The sequence below is a fragment of the Diabrotica virgifera genome, chromosome 9, assembly GCF_917563875.1.
Source record: "Diabrotica virgifera virgifera chromosome 9, PGI_DIABVI_V3a".
Lineage (NCBI taxonomy): Eukaryota > Metazoa > Arthropoda > Insecta > Coleoptera > Chrysomelidae > Diabrotica > Diabrotica virgifera.
The window spans coordinates 129,315,460-129,332,280 of record NC_065451.1 but is presented as its reverse complement, the minus strand read 5'-3'; positions in this window follow the sequence as shown (position 1 = coordinate 129,332,280).

The window sequence follows — 16,821 nt, the reverse complement described above, 5'->3', positions numbered from 1 at the left end:
TAAACATTTATTGCGAGTACGTCTGTTTTTTACTTCATTCAAAATGAACTCACATATGCAACCCATTTAACATTTAAAATAACAATTATCATTTAAAAATTATTATTTAAAAAAATGCACGAGGCGTTGTAACTTCTTAAGTCAATAATGCAATCCAGTTATGGCCGCCTCCAATATGACGCATGGCATATAATACCACTAAGCACACACATGACGCAGGGCAACCTACAGGGTAGGCAACACACACACTGACCGCTACACGGGTTACATACACGTAGAGATTTGTTTAAAAAAATAGATTTATTACAATAAAAACTATTTTTGAATTTAAAACGAGCTGAAACTGACCGTACCACATTTTTATACCCTACCGTAGTGGAATATGATTCGGACGAACTATTAATTTCTTTACTGAGAACTGTGTTTAGAAAATGGAAATATTCTTTCTCGTAAATCCGCCTAATTTTTGGCACAAGCGTATCCACAGCTTTAGCAGCTTTCACTAAAACATCTTGGGGGGATTGGTGTTTTTAGACATTTCAAACGTATAGGGTGTCCCAAAAGTAGTGGAACGGTCGAATATTTCGCGAACTAAACATCGGATCGAAAAACTGAAAAATACGTGTTCAATCATTTTCAAAAAACTATCCAATGACACCAAACACCAACCCCCCACTACACCCCCTGGAGGTGGGGTGGGGGTAACTTTAAAATCTCAAATGGAAAGCCCTAGTTTTTCTTGCAGATTTGGATTCGTTACGTAAAAGTAAGCAACTTTTATTCAAGACATTTTTTCGAACTGTGGATAGATGGCGCTATAATTGGGAAAAACAATTTATCCTGATACCATAGGTAAATTATAGAAACGGTCTAATATCTCTAGAAATACACTTCTTAATGAGAAACCAAAAAAAAAGGTTTTTAATACTTTTCGAAAACCTATCGAATAACACTAAACATGACCCTCCAACCCACCCCGTGGAGGTGGGGTGGGGGTAACTTTAAAATCTTAAATAGCAATCCCCACTTTTTATTACAGATTCGGATTCGTCATGAAAAATTAAGCAACATTTATTTGAAACATTTTTTAAAATTGCTGATAGATGGCGCTAATAAATCGTATTTTTCCAATTAAAGCGCCATCTATCAACAATTCTAACAAATGTTTTGAGTAAATGTTGCTTAATTTTTCATGACGAATCCGAATCTGTAAAAAAATCTATTAAAGATTTTAAAGTTACCCCCCAGCCCACCTCCAGGGGGTGGGTTGGTGGGTCATGTTTTGGAGGGTCATGTTTTGGATAGGTTTTCGAAAAGTATTAAAAACCTTTTTTTGGTTTCTCATTTGGAAGTGTATTTCTCGAGATATTAGACCGTTTCTATAATTTACCTATGGTATCAGGATAAATCGTTTTTCTCAATTATAGCGCCATCTATCCACAGTTCGAAAAAATGTCTTGAATAAAAGTTGCTTACTTTTACGTAACGAATCCAAATCTGCAATAAAAACTAGGGGTTTCCATTTGAGATTTTAAAGTTATCCTCCACCCCACCTCCAGGGGTGTAGTGGGGATTGGTGTTTGGTGTCCTTGGATAGATTTTTGAAAATGATTGAACACGTATTTTTCAGTTTTTCGATCCGATGTTTAGTTCGCGAAATATTCGACCGTTCCACTACTTTTGGGACACCCTGTATAATGCCTCCATCGCAAAATTTTTACGTACTACGGGTATTACGGATAATAACGCTTTCGGTCAAATGGCACTCTGGATACACACCATTGACCTCAAGCGTTATCATCCTTAAAATAGCATACTAATAACTGTAACATACCTTAATAACTTTAATAAGAACAGAAAACATTGCAAAATTACAACCAAATAAATAACCTAACCTAAAATTTAAAAGGTAATTCTGAGTCCTTATTTACACAAACAAAGCAACTAATAGTCTTAAAAAATATTCTAAATGATACAGTTGAGAATGGAAGGTGATATAATACAACTACAACATAATATTTGCATATAGTAATAGAAACAAAAAACAATTGTCAAATACACTGAGCAGCAAAATTAACGCACCACCTTAAAAATGGGACATTTTTGATCTCTCGAATTTTCTAAACCTGTTTTTCGATTTAAGTAATTTTTTTAGCATGTTATAGCCTTTTTAAGAATATCGATGTAGTAATAGTGTTGCTGGACAGGTAAATGTCATTGTATATCGGGTGTAACAATCATACTGTGATTTTTTCTCAAAGTTCGGAACACCCTGTGGAATATTCTAGCTTGTATAAAATATTGAAATTAAAACTTATTTGTAGCCTTAGGCTTTCCTAACATTTTGTTTTTTGATTCATTCGCTTATGTTGGGGATGATACAAAAGTTAGGTACGTTACAGCACATTTTCTGCTTAGTTTAACAAACAAGTCTAAACTTGGCTTTGAGAAATTAACAATTTGACTGATATCAAATTGTTAACAGTCAAAAAGTATCTGAAAAGTCACAGTCAGTCAAAAGTGTTTATTATTTAAAGTTTCAATTAAGTCCGTAATCTTTTTTCTGGTTTTATGGAAATGGAACGTGCTACAAGGAATTTGACCCGTGACGAATGGGTTCAAGCAAAAGAGATATGTACTTTCATAATGCAAAAAATCTCATATTCATAGCATGGTAGCTAAGTCATTCGCTCATTCGTAAGGTCACTGCTTGAATCCACTCATCACGGGTCAAATTTCTTGTAGTACGTTCCATTTCCATCTAACAAGAAAGAAAATTACGGACGTAACTGAATCTTTATATTATAATAAATAACTAATTTTCTCAAAAAACCAGACACTTTTTGACTGTTAACAATTTGGATTCCATCAAATTATTATTGTTGTGGCCCATTTTAGGCTTGTCTATTAAACTAAGCAGATAATGAGGATTTATTGATAAAAACGTGACTATGTAGTTGTTAAGATCCTGGAAAATAAGAAAAGTACGGCAACGTCGACTTCCACTGTAAAGTCTCTGATATGGCGCTAGAAGCAATTACAGCGACAGCGGAACGAGATTGGGTGCCCTGAAAAATGCCTATTCCAATTTGACAGCATCGAGTGAACAAGATCAATTTTTAAATTTAATTTACAATTGAATGTTATGTTCTTTTTAATCAGTCAATAAAGTTATTACGTGTACATCTCAATTTAAATACCAACCAGTGTTTTACAGTCCGCTAAATCGAAATAGTACCAAAGTGATCATTCGAACCGAATACAACAAAAACTGTTATAACCACAATTTGTGCACATGTTGATGGATGGAGGTGAACAAGCAGAACAAGTCATTGAGTGAAAGTCAAGTAGGTGAATCCAATTTTACTATTTCCTTTATCCATTAACTTTAATGTTGCTCCTATAATTTAAACTATAAATTCAATTTTAAGGTTGTAGTCGATATTATCATTTGTTATATGTTTGCTTATAAAATTATTTTTATAAGTAAATTAATTAGTAAATTATACTACATAAAGAATTTATAACTAAGGTATTAAAAGAAACAATCTAATTAAAATCTATTTCTAAATATTCAATTAAATATTTCAATTCAATTGCGATAGACTACAGAACTTAACAAACAGTTATAATTTTAAACTAAAAGGGAAGTTCCCTAATTAAACTAAAAATTTAAAAAAATCCCAATGGATTGAATAAAATGTGTCCAATTCAGAACGTTTTCAGACCTATCGGTCCATCATCAGTGAATTTGAATACTTGCTAAATAGCCCCAGAACCAAACAATGGTTGAATTTATAATTCGATTTACATTATTTCAAAGTAATATTGAACAGGATAAACGCCGATGTTAAAAGATATAACCTCCGGGAACATGGTGAACCCCTTGGTTTCCTGGTAGGGTTTCACCATGTTCCCGGAGGTTATATCTTTTAACATCGGCGTTTAGCCTGTTCAGTATTAATTGATGGATTCGACCGTTACTTGATGGAAGTTCATTTTATCTAACAATAAAACACTGAAAACGTTTTTTTTCTATACTTCCACAAAATTTATTATAACTAAGTAACTACAGCTGTTTCGGCAGAGTGCCTTTCTCAAGTGATCACTTGAGAAAGGCACTCTGCCGAAACAGCTGTAGTTACTTATAGTTAGTTATAATAAAATTTGTGGAAGTATAGAAAACAAACGTTTTCAGTGTTTTATTGTTAGATGTTCAATATTACTTTGAAATAATGTAAATCGAATTATAAATTCAACCATTGTTTGTTTCTGGGGCTATTTAGCAAGTATTCAAATTCACTGATGATGGACCCATAGGTCTGAAAACGTTCTGAATGGGACACATTTTATTCAATCCAGTGGGATTTTTTAAATTTTAATAAATATACCAATTACATAGAAGTGGTTTTTACTTCATGTTAGAGTTTTTTAATTATAATTTTATAATATAACGAATTTTATTTGAATACAAAATGGAAGTCGATTTACACGCACACACGCGCAAGTGCGGAACTGTTAAATTTAAATTGACATGTTTTCAAAAACATTTTGAACCTATTTATGCTAAATTTGTGACAAAGGAACAATTAGACACTAAAGATTTGATAGAATTGCAAGTGAGGTTAATTAAATTAAAATTATTGGAGGCTGAGTTTGAAGAAAGTCGGTTAGAAATAGAGAATATGTGTCCAGAAAATGAGCTTGTAGCACAGCTTAAAGAGAGAGAGGTTTTTCAAACTCTTTAACATATTGCTTAGCCAAAACACAAGTCATTTTAAGCGAACATGAAACAAAAATCCCTATGCCACAGAATGTAAGTGCTCTTAATGTCTCTCATTCTTCAAATGAAAATGCTATAACCTTGCCTCCAATAAGATGTCCTTCGTTTAATTGTGAGTTTAATAATTGGCTCGAGTTCAAAGATACGTATCAGGCATTGCTTCATAGCAATGGTATACTGTCAGATATACAAAAGTATCATTATCTGAGATCATGTTTGGGCGACGAAGCTTTAAAAATCATTCAGAGCCTAGAATTTGCCTCACATAATTACCAGGATGCCTGGAGATTATTGTGTGATAGATTCGACAATAAAAGATTATTGTTTAACAACCATTTAAAGCATCTATTTGAACTTGATAACTAAAGAATCAGCTGTAGGGTTGAGAGGGTTAATTGACTATGTAAATAAGCATCTTAGAGCATTAAAAACATTAAATTTGCCCACTGAGCATTGGGATGCGATGATAGTGCACATGGTATCTTTAAAACTCGATAAAAATACAAATCGCCAGTGGAACAATCTAAAACTGATAAGAGATTGCCAAGTTTATCTAGTTTCTTTCAATTTTTAAAAAATAGAGCCGATTTTTGGGGAACATTAGAAATAAATAGCAATAAAGAAAATAAAGAGGCAGGATTTACTAGTAATAAATATAAAGCACGTCATAATTCCTTTTTAGCGAGTACTTCTGAGAACAGTCCAGATTTGAAATGCAACTGTTGTAAACAAAAACATTTAATTTATACTTGTGACCAATTTTTGGCTATGTCCATTCCTGAAAGATGGAACAAAGTAAAGCAATTAAAACTGTGCCCAAACTGTTTATGCTCAGGTCATTTTAGTTCCAATTGTTAAAAAGGTACTTGTAAGTTTTGCCCAGGTAAGCATAGTTCCTTACTGCATAAGCAAGCACAACGTGAGAGTAACAATGTGGCTGACAGTCAGCCTAGTACTTCTAATCAAGATCAACATGACCAATTCAATGGGTCATCCGTTATTTGTGGGACCAGTACATTTAGTGATAGTTATGTTATGTTGCCTACAGCAATTATCGATGTTCAGGATAATATAGGTCAATTTTATAAAGTTCAAGCAATTTTGGATGTAGGCAGTCAGTGCTCATTTCTATCTGATAATTTATGTGAAAAATTAAAATTAAATAAAAATCGTATTGTTTCGGTTTCTGGTATAACTGGTATTAGCTCCAAATTACAATACAAATGTGAGGTGTTTATCAAGTCTAATATACATAAATTTTAAACTAAATTAAATTGTATTACTGTTCAAAAAATATCAGGATATTTACCATCTTACAATATTGATGTATCTGACTGGCCTATCCCTAAAAATATTAAACTTGCCAATCCTACATTTAATATTTTCAAGAATGTTGATTTATTGATACACGCTGATCTATTTTGGGACATACTTCTCAATGAAAGAATAAGTTTAGGCAAAAATAAGCCACATTTAATTAATACTGTATTTGGGTTTGTTGTATCAGGCCCAATTAATATTCCAACTACAATGCATATCAATTGCAATTTCTTAATCAATTATGATCTTCAAAAATTCTGGTCTATTGAAGAGATTCATCATGAACAACCAAAAATGTCAAAAGATTAAGTATATTGTGAGAATTATTTTAATGAAATATACTTTGTAGTTATTAGTAACTTAAGCCCAATATACACCCCTATACAAGTGGTTCACTATATTAAAGAGAAGCTAGGTATCAAGGAATATATAAGATGTTATGCCCTCCTTAAAGATGCCGACACAACAACTGGTTCTTCATTCAAAATAGGTATAAAATCTAGAACATCTATTAACCTATTATTTAATAAGGGCATTTGGCCACCTGGTGTAAACATTAAACGGTCTATCGAATCTTCATATTCCGAACCAACGCTTCCATCTGAGTCACATAAGAATCCGAAGAATATCAGAAGTCCTATTAGCCTGGAAAATTCAAACAGCAGTTTATGCAACAACAAAGATGAAGTTCAGAGCACAAACATACAAACAGACAAACAGGCCATCGAAATTTGCAAAACTAAGAATCCGTTCCATACCCATATTAATTTCATTAAGAAAGATACTATAGAACCATCGACTAATCTCGATCCATTGACCCCACCAAGAGTTAGATTAACCAATAACTCTAATAGTCGATATCTTTTAGCCAGATTAAGGGAACCGGATATCTTAAAGGCCATTAAACTGCATCTTGCTTATTTACACGACCAACCTGCATCAGTATTTTATGATGGGTATACCAACACAAGTGTTAAATTGTTTCTGGCTTCCGAAGGACTTCCTACAAAGAGTGAAGATCTACGAAAAATTCTTCTAGATTTTAATGATGCTTATGGAATTGGTGCAGATGAGGTAGACGCTGATCTTGCTGCTTTTAGGTCTTTTCTAACTTCGGAAAGAATTATTCACCTGCAAAAATCAAGGGAATGCCACCGAAACTACTATTCCGCTGCCTCTCCAAGACGAAATTTTTAAACATCACGACGTGTTCTGAGGGACTAGAATCCTCAAATTATTTTAGTGATAACAACTTTAGCATGGTTCTGATTAATATTCGTTCTATAAGATATAAAACTGATGAATTATTTCTGTTTCTAGAGGAATTAGGGTTTCCACCGATAGTTGCGGTTACTGAGCACTGGCTTGAAGTCACGAGCCTTTTTTTGTAGAAAAATATTCCACTATTGCTAGGTATGACCGTCCAAGTTCAGCTCATGGAGGCACCCTAATTCTTTCTACAAATAATGATTTTTCTCTGGTAACAAAATATGACTTTCTATTAAGTGAAGCATTCTTTGAGTTTTCCTTAGTTTACAGTAAGAACCTTAATCTTTATATTATTTGCATTTATAGATCACCTGACTCTTCCGTGGAACTATTTTTTCAGAACCTGCTTAATTTGTTAGATGACCTGCCCCATAAAAGCAGAAAAATTTTATGCGGGGACTTCAACATTAATTATACTGCTGCTTGTGCTACACAAATATCCCTGGTCAACATATTTGAATCATATGGTCTATCAATGCACATTGATTCTCCTACAAGGATTACAAAAACTTCATCTACCATAATTGATTATATTGTCTCAGATTTCTCACCCCTTGATGTCTGCGCTACAACTGTTAATGCGGGACTATCTGATCATGAAGCGGTTTATACGAAGTTTAACATCTTTAGCAAGTCCTCCTCGAAAACTCGACGTTTAGGCAGGATTTTTTCCGGTCGGAACTTTCGTAAATTCCAAAATTTATGCCTAACCTCTGAGTGGCACTTTCCTTCCATGGACGTCGATTATAATTTCAGTGATTTTTTGAATAAGCTGGTCTGTATCTTCAATAAAGCATTTCCTTTAATCACAATTAAGCAAAAACATCGCAAACCCTGGACTACCAAAGGTGTCCGCATATCAGCCAAAAACATGCGTTCACTACTGTATATCAAGAAATTTACTACCAACGTCTCTGTTACTGAATATATCACCAAGTACAGGGCAATCTATTTAAAACTTATAAAATCGGCTAAAAAATTGTATTATCAAAATCGTCTCAGAAGCTCCAAAAGTGTTGCAAAAGAAACTTGGTCCATAATAAACGATCTTCGAAATAAAACTCACACAGCTCAAACATTTTCCCTTCCAGACCCAGAAAATCTAAATGAATATTTTGTTAATGTGAGTAAAAATATAACATCAACTATTGTGTCACAACAAGATCCCATTTCCTATCTCCCTAATTCAGGAAAGGTTTCGAATTCATTCTTTATAAGACCGGTTGGTAAATCTGAACTGATCCAAACAATCAATAGTATCAAAAGCAAATCTTCCTGTAGTACCGATGGACTATAAATAAAAATTTTCTCAAATCTCCCAGACAATGTGTTGGGAGTCCTCATCTCTCTAATAAATGATTCTTTTGAGAAAGGTAAATTTCCAGAGTGCCTAAAGACGGCCATCATTATTCCTCTTCATAAGGGTGGTGAAAAATCTATTGTCTGCAATTATAGACCTATTGCATTACTACCGGTACTCTCCAAAATTATTGAAAGACTCCTAAAAGCCCGACTTATGTCCTTTCTCGTTGATAACAAGATTTTATCACAAAATCAGTTTGGATTTTTAAATAATAAATGTACCACCGATGCCATGTTTTCTGTACTACATGAGGTTTATCAAGCATTAAACAATAATCTCCACACTGCCACTGTTTTTTGTGATTATGCCAAAGCTTTTGATTGTGTAAATCACGACATTTTGATAAAAAACTAGATTTCTATGAAATTCGAGGTATTTCTTTGAACTGGTTTCAATCTTACTTGGAAAATAGGAAACAACTGGTTAGAGCAAATGATACAGACTCTAGTCTCAAAAATGTTGTATGTGGGGTACCGCAAGGTTCAGTATTGGGTCCTCTACTTTTCCTTATCTTTATTAATGACATCACTAGTTTAAAAATCGATGGAAAAGTTTTTCTTTTTGCTGACGATACCAGTATCACTTGGAGCAACTCAAATATCGCAACTCTTCATGCTACTATAACTTCTGATATACTCACAATAAAATCCTGGTCAGATTCTAATTTACTCTCTTTTAACGTAGATAAAACAGTAGCATTACCCTATAAAGGAACTGTTCAACCCTTACCTCTTCATAACAGCCAGATCAGTATCGTTGATTCTGTAAAGTTTCTTGGTATTTTTTTAGATAGCAACCTTAAATGGTCCCTTCATATCGATGTGTTAAGCAAGAAACTATCCTCAGCTTGCTTTGCAATAAGATCTGTCTCTAAGGAAATGGATTTAGCCTCTTCCAAAATAACATACTTTTCATTGTTCGAGTCCCATATTCGATATGGTCTGCCTTTTTGGGGTTTTGGTACAGCTGCCCAGTCCGATGTTATTTTTAAATTGCAAAAAAGAGCAATCAGATATCTGTTTGGCCTCAGAAGAACAACACATTGCAGAAGCTACTTCAAAGATCACAGAATTCTAACATTACCTTCTTTATATATTTTAGAAACTGTTTGCTTAATTCGTAAACATCTACATGTTTTTCCAGAAAGACCTAGACATGACTATTCCACCACAAATTCTACTTTTGACATCTATTTACCGATCCCGTCCAGTGAGTTAGTAAAGAAATCTATATTATATTCTGCAAAACAACTATACAACCATCTCCCTCTACAACTTAAATCTGCAACATCTTTCCCCAAGTTCCGTAAAATGACTAAAGCCTATTTATCTGAAAGACCATATTATTCAATAGCAGAGTTTCTTAACCAATAACTAAGAAATTACAGTATTGTTATGTATAAGTAGAATCTTAATCTATATTTGAGTGTCATATGCAGCAGCATAACTTATTAAATTACTTATTAAATTTCTTAAGGTAGATTACGCAATTTGCAATTTTTTTTAAATTTTGCAATAAATTGTTACTGATTTTTATTTGACTTTATTATGTTTTATTTATATTGACGATTTGTATAATTTTAGTAAATTGTATTTGTTATTGTTTTTATTTATGATTCTTGTAAGCTTTGTCTATAAAATTGTTACATTTTTCATGACAATAAAGCATATTTCTATTCTATTCTATTCTAAACAGTTTCTCAAGATAGCTCTGGTAAATTTATTTAGCGATTCCCACTAACGTTAGAATCGACCCAATTAGGTGAATCAAAAAATTTTCTCAAGATTACTTTCTCAAGAGAGAAAATTGGAAAGCCATAAGGTTTCAAAGGTAAATATTTTAAAATCATGGATGAATATTTAGATCTACAACATATGAGACAATTAACCGATAAAGAGTCGGTTGAAGGTGTTCGATGTTTTTTTACCTCATTTTGCTGTTATTCGTGAAGATAGCCTTACCACTGATGTTAGATTTGTATTTGATGGTTCAGCCAAAACCAGGTCAGGATTATCTCTGAATGATATTCAACATAGTGGTCCAGCTATACAGAACGATATATTCAATAGTAATACCACTAGTGATTCAATTTTCGCGATAAGTCTGTCGATTTACTTCTAAACGAAACTGAGTTGCTTGAAAAGTGAGAGGTGAAATAAGTGTTGTCCTTCGATAATAAGATATATAAATCTACCTTTGGAACACCAATGGGTGCAAAAGTTTCACCAATCCTAGCTGCATATATAGTCGATGACATTCTCGACACAGTTATCTCAGTACTACCCTATAACTTTACCTTTGTGAAGAAATATGTGGACGACATCATCTTGGCACTTCCAAAAGATCAAGTTGAAGACATTTTATCAGTCTTCAACAGTTATGATCCATATATACAGTTCACAATAGAAGTAGAGGATAATGAACAATCTGTTCCTTTCCTCGACACTAAACAAATTAGAACTAATAACAATAATATCCTAGTGGACTGGTATAGAAAACCAACAGCATCAGGTAGATACCTTCACTACCTATCATATCACAAACATTCAATGAAAATCAATCTACTAAAACAAATGAAGGCCAGGGTGATGAAAATTTCTGATATAACTTTCCACGAAAAGAACCTTAAACTTTTGCACAACCTTTTTACAGACAACTCTTACCCCACTGATTTAGTTAAGAAAATCTTATATGTCACCCCTTCATCCCTTCCTCAGATTATAGTAGATGAATTAAACAACATCAATACAGATGTCCATAGAGAAGGAGGTGGTGCCGAGCGAATTGACACCAACATCCAAGAAATAGGGGAAAATGTTGAACAGAGCATAACTATTGAACCAACTATAGAATACACTATGATTTCTCTACCTTACATCAAGGAACTCACACCTAGACTAGCAAGGGTACTTAATTCTTTTCATAATTTTAAATTTGCCAACAAAACTGTATTTACAATCAAAAGTCTTCACACAAAAGTAAAAGACAAAACACCTAAGGAGCAGATGTCACATGTAGTTTACAGCATTCCATGCAAAGACTGTAATAAAAAATACATAGGCCACACAAAAAGGCATTTAAAAAATCGTTTAACGTCACACAAAAGCGACTGCAGACTGCATCCTGACCGTTGCTCATTAGCGCTTCACGCAGTAAATGAAGGACACCAGATGGACTTTGATTCTGTAGAGGTTCTAGAAAGGGAAACCAACTACAAGAAACGTCTTTTCCTAGAAATGGCTTGCATAGCACAAACATATAACAACATAAATAAAAAACAGACATCCACCACCTTAGTGAAATCTACTCTTTTCTTCTAACAGTTGACAAACAACACATTAAATTCAACAATTCAATAGATTCCATTTTAGAATAAAAATATTACATTACCATAGTATCACACAATTTAACAATAGACTTTTAGAAACAAATCTAACAGCACACATTCAATTACATAAGAACTCGATCTTGAAATTAACCAAGATCTAGTAAACAAACTCTTGTTAAAGTGATCTTCAATCGCTTTAACATTTCAATTGTATAAAATTTTTTTTTTTTTAAATAAATAAAATTAGCTGGAACTTGAGTTTCTAAGCAAATATAGGTATATACATCCAATGAAGGCAAGGGCCACTAAAATCTCCATTCTACTTCGACCATCTAAGAGAGAAGAAGATTTTAGAGGTTAGTGTTTTCCAACCTACAACATGTCACATGGTTCAGGTTCTGCATTAAAATAAAATAGAAAGATGTAAAACTCTCGGGAGAGGACTTATTTCAGTCCGATGCATAAAAAGAAAACACCTTTTTCGTTGTTTTTTGTACCAGTTTTGTAAATATACACTACATGTTTTTTGTAAGACAACTTATACAAGTTTTTACAACATTGACCAGCTTTCATTACGGCGCTAATCTCAAATTGTAAGTAACATCAGAAAAATTTAAATAGACTGTCAATTCTTCATGTAAAACTATTTGTAGCTTATCCCTGGTGATGTCGATGACTATCGACGAAATATTGGATCAATAAAGGAATAAAGAGTACACTTAGCCTATTCTTTCAGCTGTTTTACCCAAAGAATCTCAAAGTTTGTTCTCTAACTTAATATATATAGATTATATATATATATATATATATATATATATATATAGATAAAATAGTGTTGATCACAGCTGATTAAGTTAGAGAACAAACTTTGAGATTCTTTGGGTAAAACAGCTGGTTATAAATATATATAAATAGTTAATAGTTTCCCAAATTAATCATATGTGTTGGCATGTAGTTTAACGATTCCGCTCTGTAAGTTTTGATTTTTTTTGTAAGTATTTTTTAATTATTAATTGTTTCTAATTAAAATTTTAGTGTACTCCTGAAGAAGCCAATAACCATTGGCGAAATATAAAGTTTTCGAGAAAATAGAATCGTTTTTAATTTTGACCGCAAAACCTGATATAAAACACCTTTTTTACTAACTAAACGGTCGATAAGATATAAAAAAAATACTATATATATATATATATATATATATATTGATACATGTATCCATGTGACTTCCAAAGTAGATTCTCGTAATACGTTGTTACTTCATATATACCGTTATGACTTCCGATTTCGGAAGTCACAACGTTTTGCCTATATTTTTACGAATTTGGCTACTAGATGGTATCAGAAGGCTTATATTAAAAATTTCGCTGGAAGTCATATCGTACCTAACATACTCATAAGATCAGATTTTAGTTCGACGGTATATCACCAGCGCTAGTGTCGCTCCCGTGCTACTATACAGGTTATGTACACAACGCGTAGCGTCTTCCGTATACCACACCGCTCGGTGTGACTTCCGTTTTTTGGCAACCCTGTGTAACGGTTTCCAGACATGCATTTGTTGTAGATTCGCGGTCCTAATCGTACTTAGTATTTTGTGTATGAAACACGAATAATTTCATACTTTTGTGTTAACATTAATAATAGCTTTCTTTTAAATCTGCTTTACTTTTAAAGTTAGCCTTAAATGAAGCCAATTATATCTCTATAAATATATATTATCTGTACTTATTTTAGTCTATAATATTTACTTACCTCTTTATTTATAGAAATTCATTTTTCTCGTGTTTTTGTTTACTTTCTTTTTTACAATAAACTTCTAATTCAATCTACACTAACCGGCACGAAAAACGGGCAACCAAAAAATTGGTAATTTTTTATGTCTCGTATCTCCTAAACCTGTTGTCCGATTTAAGTAATTTTTTAATATGTTATAGCCTTATTCTTTAACAATATCGCTATAATAATATTGTTGATAGGCATGTAAATTTTATTGTATACCAAGTGTACCTATCAAACTGGGTTTTTTTCTCAATTTTCACAACACCCTGTGGAATATTCTAGCCTTTGTAAAATATTGAAATTAAAACCCAACTATAGCCCCAGTTTTTCTTAACATTCTGTTTTTTTTTATTTATTCGCTTACGTTGGATAATAAAAAAGTTATGGACTTTAACAACTGGCCATGTTCTTTATCAATACAGGGTGTTTCTAAATAAGTGCGACTGATTTTAAGGGGTAATTCTGCATGAAAAAATAATGATTGTTTGGCAAAAGAATTTTATTTTTGCTATCATTATTTTTTCATGCAGAATTACCCCTTAAAGTTTGTCGCATTTATTTAGAAACACCATGTATCGATAAAGAACATGGCTAGTTGTTAAAGTAACTAACTTTTATATTATCCAACATAAGCGAATGAATAAAAAAACAGGATGTTAAGAAAACCTGGGGCTATAGCTGGGTTTTAATTTCAATATTGTATAAAGGCTAGAATATTCCACAGGCTGTTGTGGAAATTGAGAAAAAAACCCAGTTTGATTGGTACGCCTGGTATTCGGTATATAATGATAACTTACATGTCTAGAAATAATATTATTACAGCGATATTGTTAAAGAATAAGGCTATAATATATTAAAAAAATACTTAAATCGGACAATAGGTTTAGAAGATACGAGCCATCAAAATGACCCATTTTTTGGGGAGCCCGTTTTTCGTGCCGGTGAGTATATATATTCAATAATCTCAATTAATTTTAAAAATCTTATTAAAAGCTTAAGGTGATACAGTAGCGATCAACAGGTAGCCAAAACGCCTTCCAAGATTGCGGCTGTAATTTTGAATATTTATTCGACGTATTTGGCACACGTATTCGTAATATAATAAAGAATGGCGGTACAGAGCCCAATTTGGGAAATATGTTAGTATCTGGAAATTACTCTATAATTAAATACAATATTAAAAAAACGAGCCCGTACCGCCATTAAGAAAAAAAAAACACTTTCTTTAAATAAACTTTTTTATCCGATGCCTAGATCTTGTGTCATTTTGGAACTACTAATGGAATAAAAAATTTTAGTAGTTCCAAAATGACACAAAATCTAGGCATCGGATAAAAAAGTTTATTTTCTTGTTCTTCTTAATTGCGGTATAGGCTCGTTTTTTAATATTGTACTTAATAACAGAGTAATTTCCACATATTAATATATTTTTCAAATTGGGGTCTGTACCGCCATTCTTTATTATATTACGAATACGTGTGCCAAATATCTCGAAAAATATTCAAGATTACAGCCGCAATCTTGGAACGCGTTTTCGCTACCTGTTAATCGCTACTGTTTCCTCATAAATAGAAGAAATGTAGGTAAATGTTCTCATTTAACGAAATTTCCGAAAATTGTGTATTTTTTTGGACCCAAGTAGGCTGAAAGATTTTATAGTTATTGTTATTTCGAAAGTAATAAAACGTGTAAAAATATACAAAAAAATTGAATGTACAATTACAATTGAATGTAATTAAATACACGATAAAATGAATCAAGAGCGATAAAAAGTTTAAAGTAATAAATTCTAGTAATAATATAAAATACAGTAAACTCTCTCTTAAAGGGGTGGGCGCAAAATCTCTGTCCAATGCTATTTAAATACATTTATTTTTTTCGAATCCTGAGAAAACTAATAAATATTTTTTAAAACATACACCCAGAATGAAAGATAACATTATTACGGAGGACCGAAAGTCCCTTAGAATAAACAAAAAGTTTCTTTTGAATGAAATATTCGAAATTAAAAATCACACTAACTTTTCTCTTGTTTTTTCATCCCATTATCTTTATTAAAATAAACATATATTAGGTATATAAGTTATTAAAATGAACATTATATAAGTTTTCAGGAACTTTCTGCCCTCGGTAATAATGTAAGCTTCCATTCTGCGTTTAAATTTTTCAAAAATACTTATTAGTTTTCTCAGAATTCGAAAAAAATTAATGCATTTAATTAGCACTGGACCAAGATTTTGCGCCTATCCCCAACTAACACCTCCTCTATACGGACGGTATTTAAAACAAAATTCATTTGCCGATATATTGAGCCTGTACTCTTCCGGACAATCCCTTAAAATGATGTGTACCTAAATGAAAAAAAAAATACATAGGTATTTTTTCCAAATATTTTAAAACAAAATTACAATATTTATATTTTATTATTTCAAATTAAAACAGAGATGACAACGACTGATATTTGATAACTCTTTACCTTATCAGCAGTAGGTAATAAAAATCTGGTTTTTAGTGTGGGATCCGTCATTAAAATATTTTGTGTGTCGGTCATTAAAAGAAATGTGACACCATACCGCGTTGCTCTAATAATACTTTAACATTGATATCTTGTGACTAAAAATGTTAACTGAATGTCTGCTTGATTGAACATATCCAATAAAAATTGTATTTTCTTTAAAAATGTTTGGGATTGAAGGGAGACTTTGACTGTATGATAAAACAATAATATATTATATTATTATATTGTATAATTATTATACAAACAAAACAGTTATAATTATCAAGATTTTTGCTGTAAACTCGTGTAGAATAATTACATTAATGGAGATCGGTATATATGCACTTAACGCACTTATAAAAAACGCAATAATAATTATTATTGGTGTATTGAAAGTAGGTATTCCAGGTTGTATCTTAGTCGATAGGAAAAATATTCTGATTCGTTTTTTACGATCTTACGGAGATAGTATAGTTCATTAA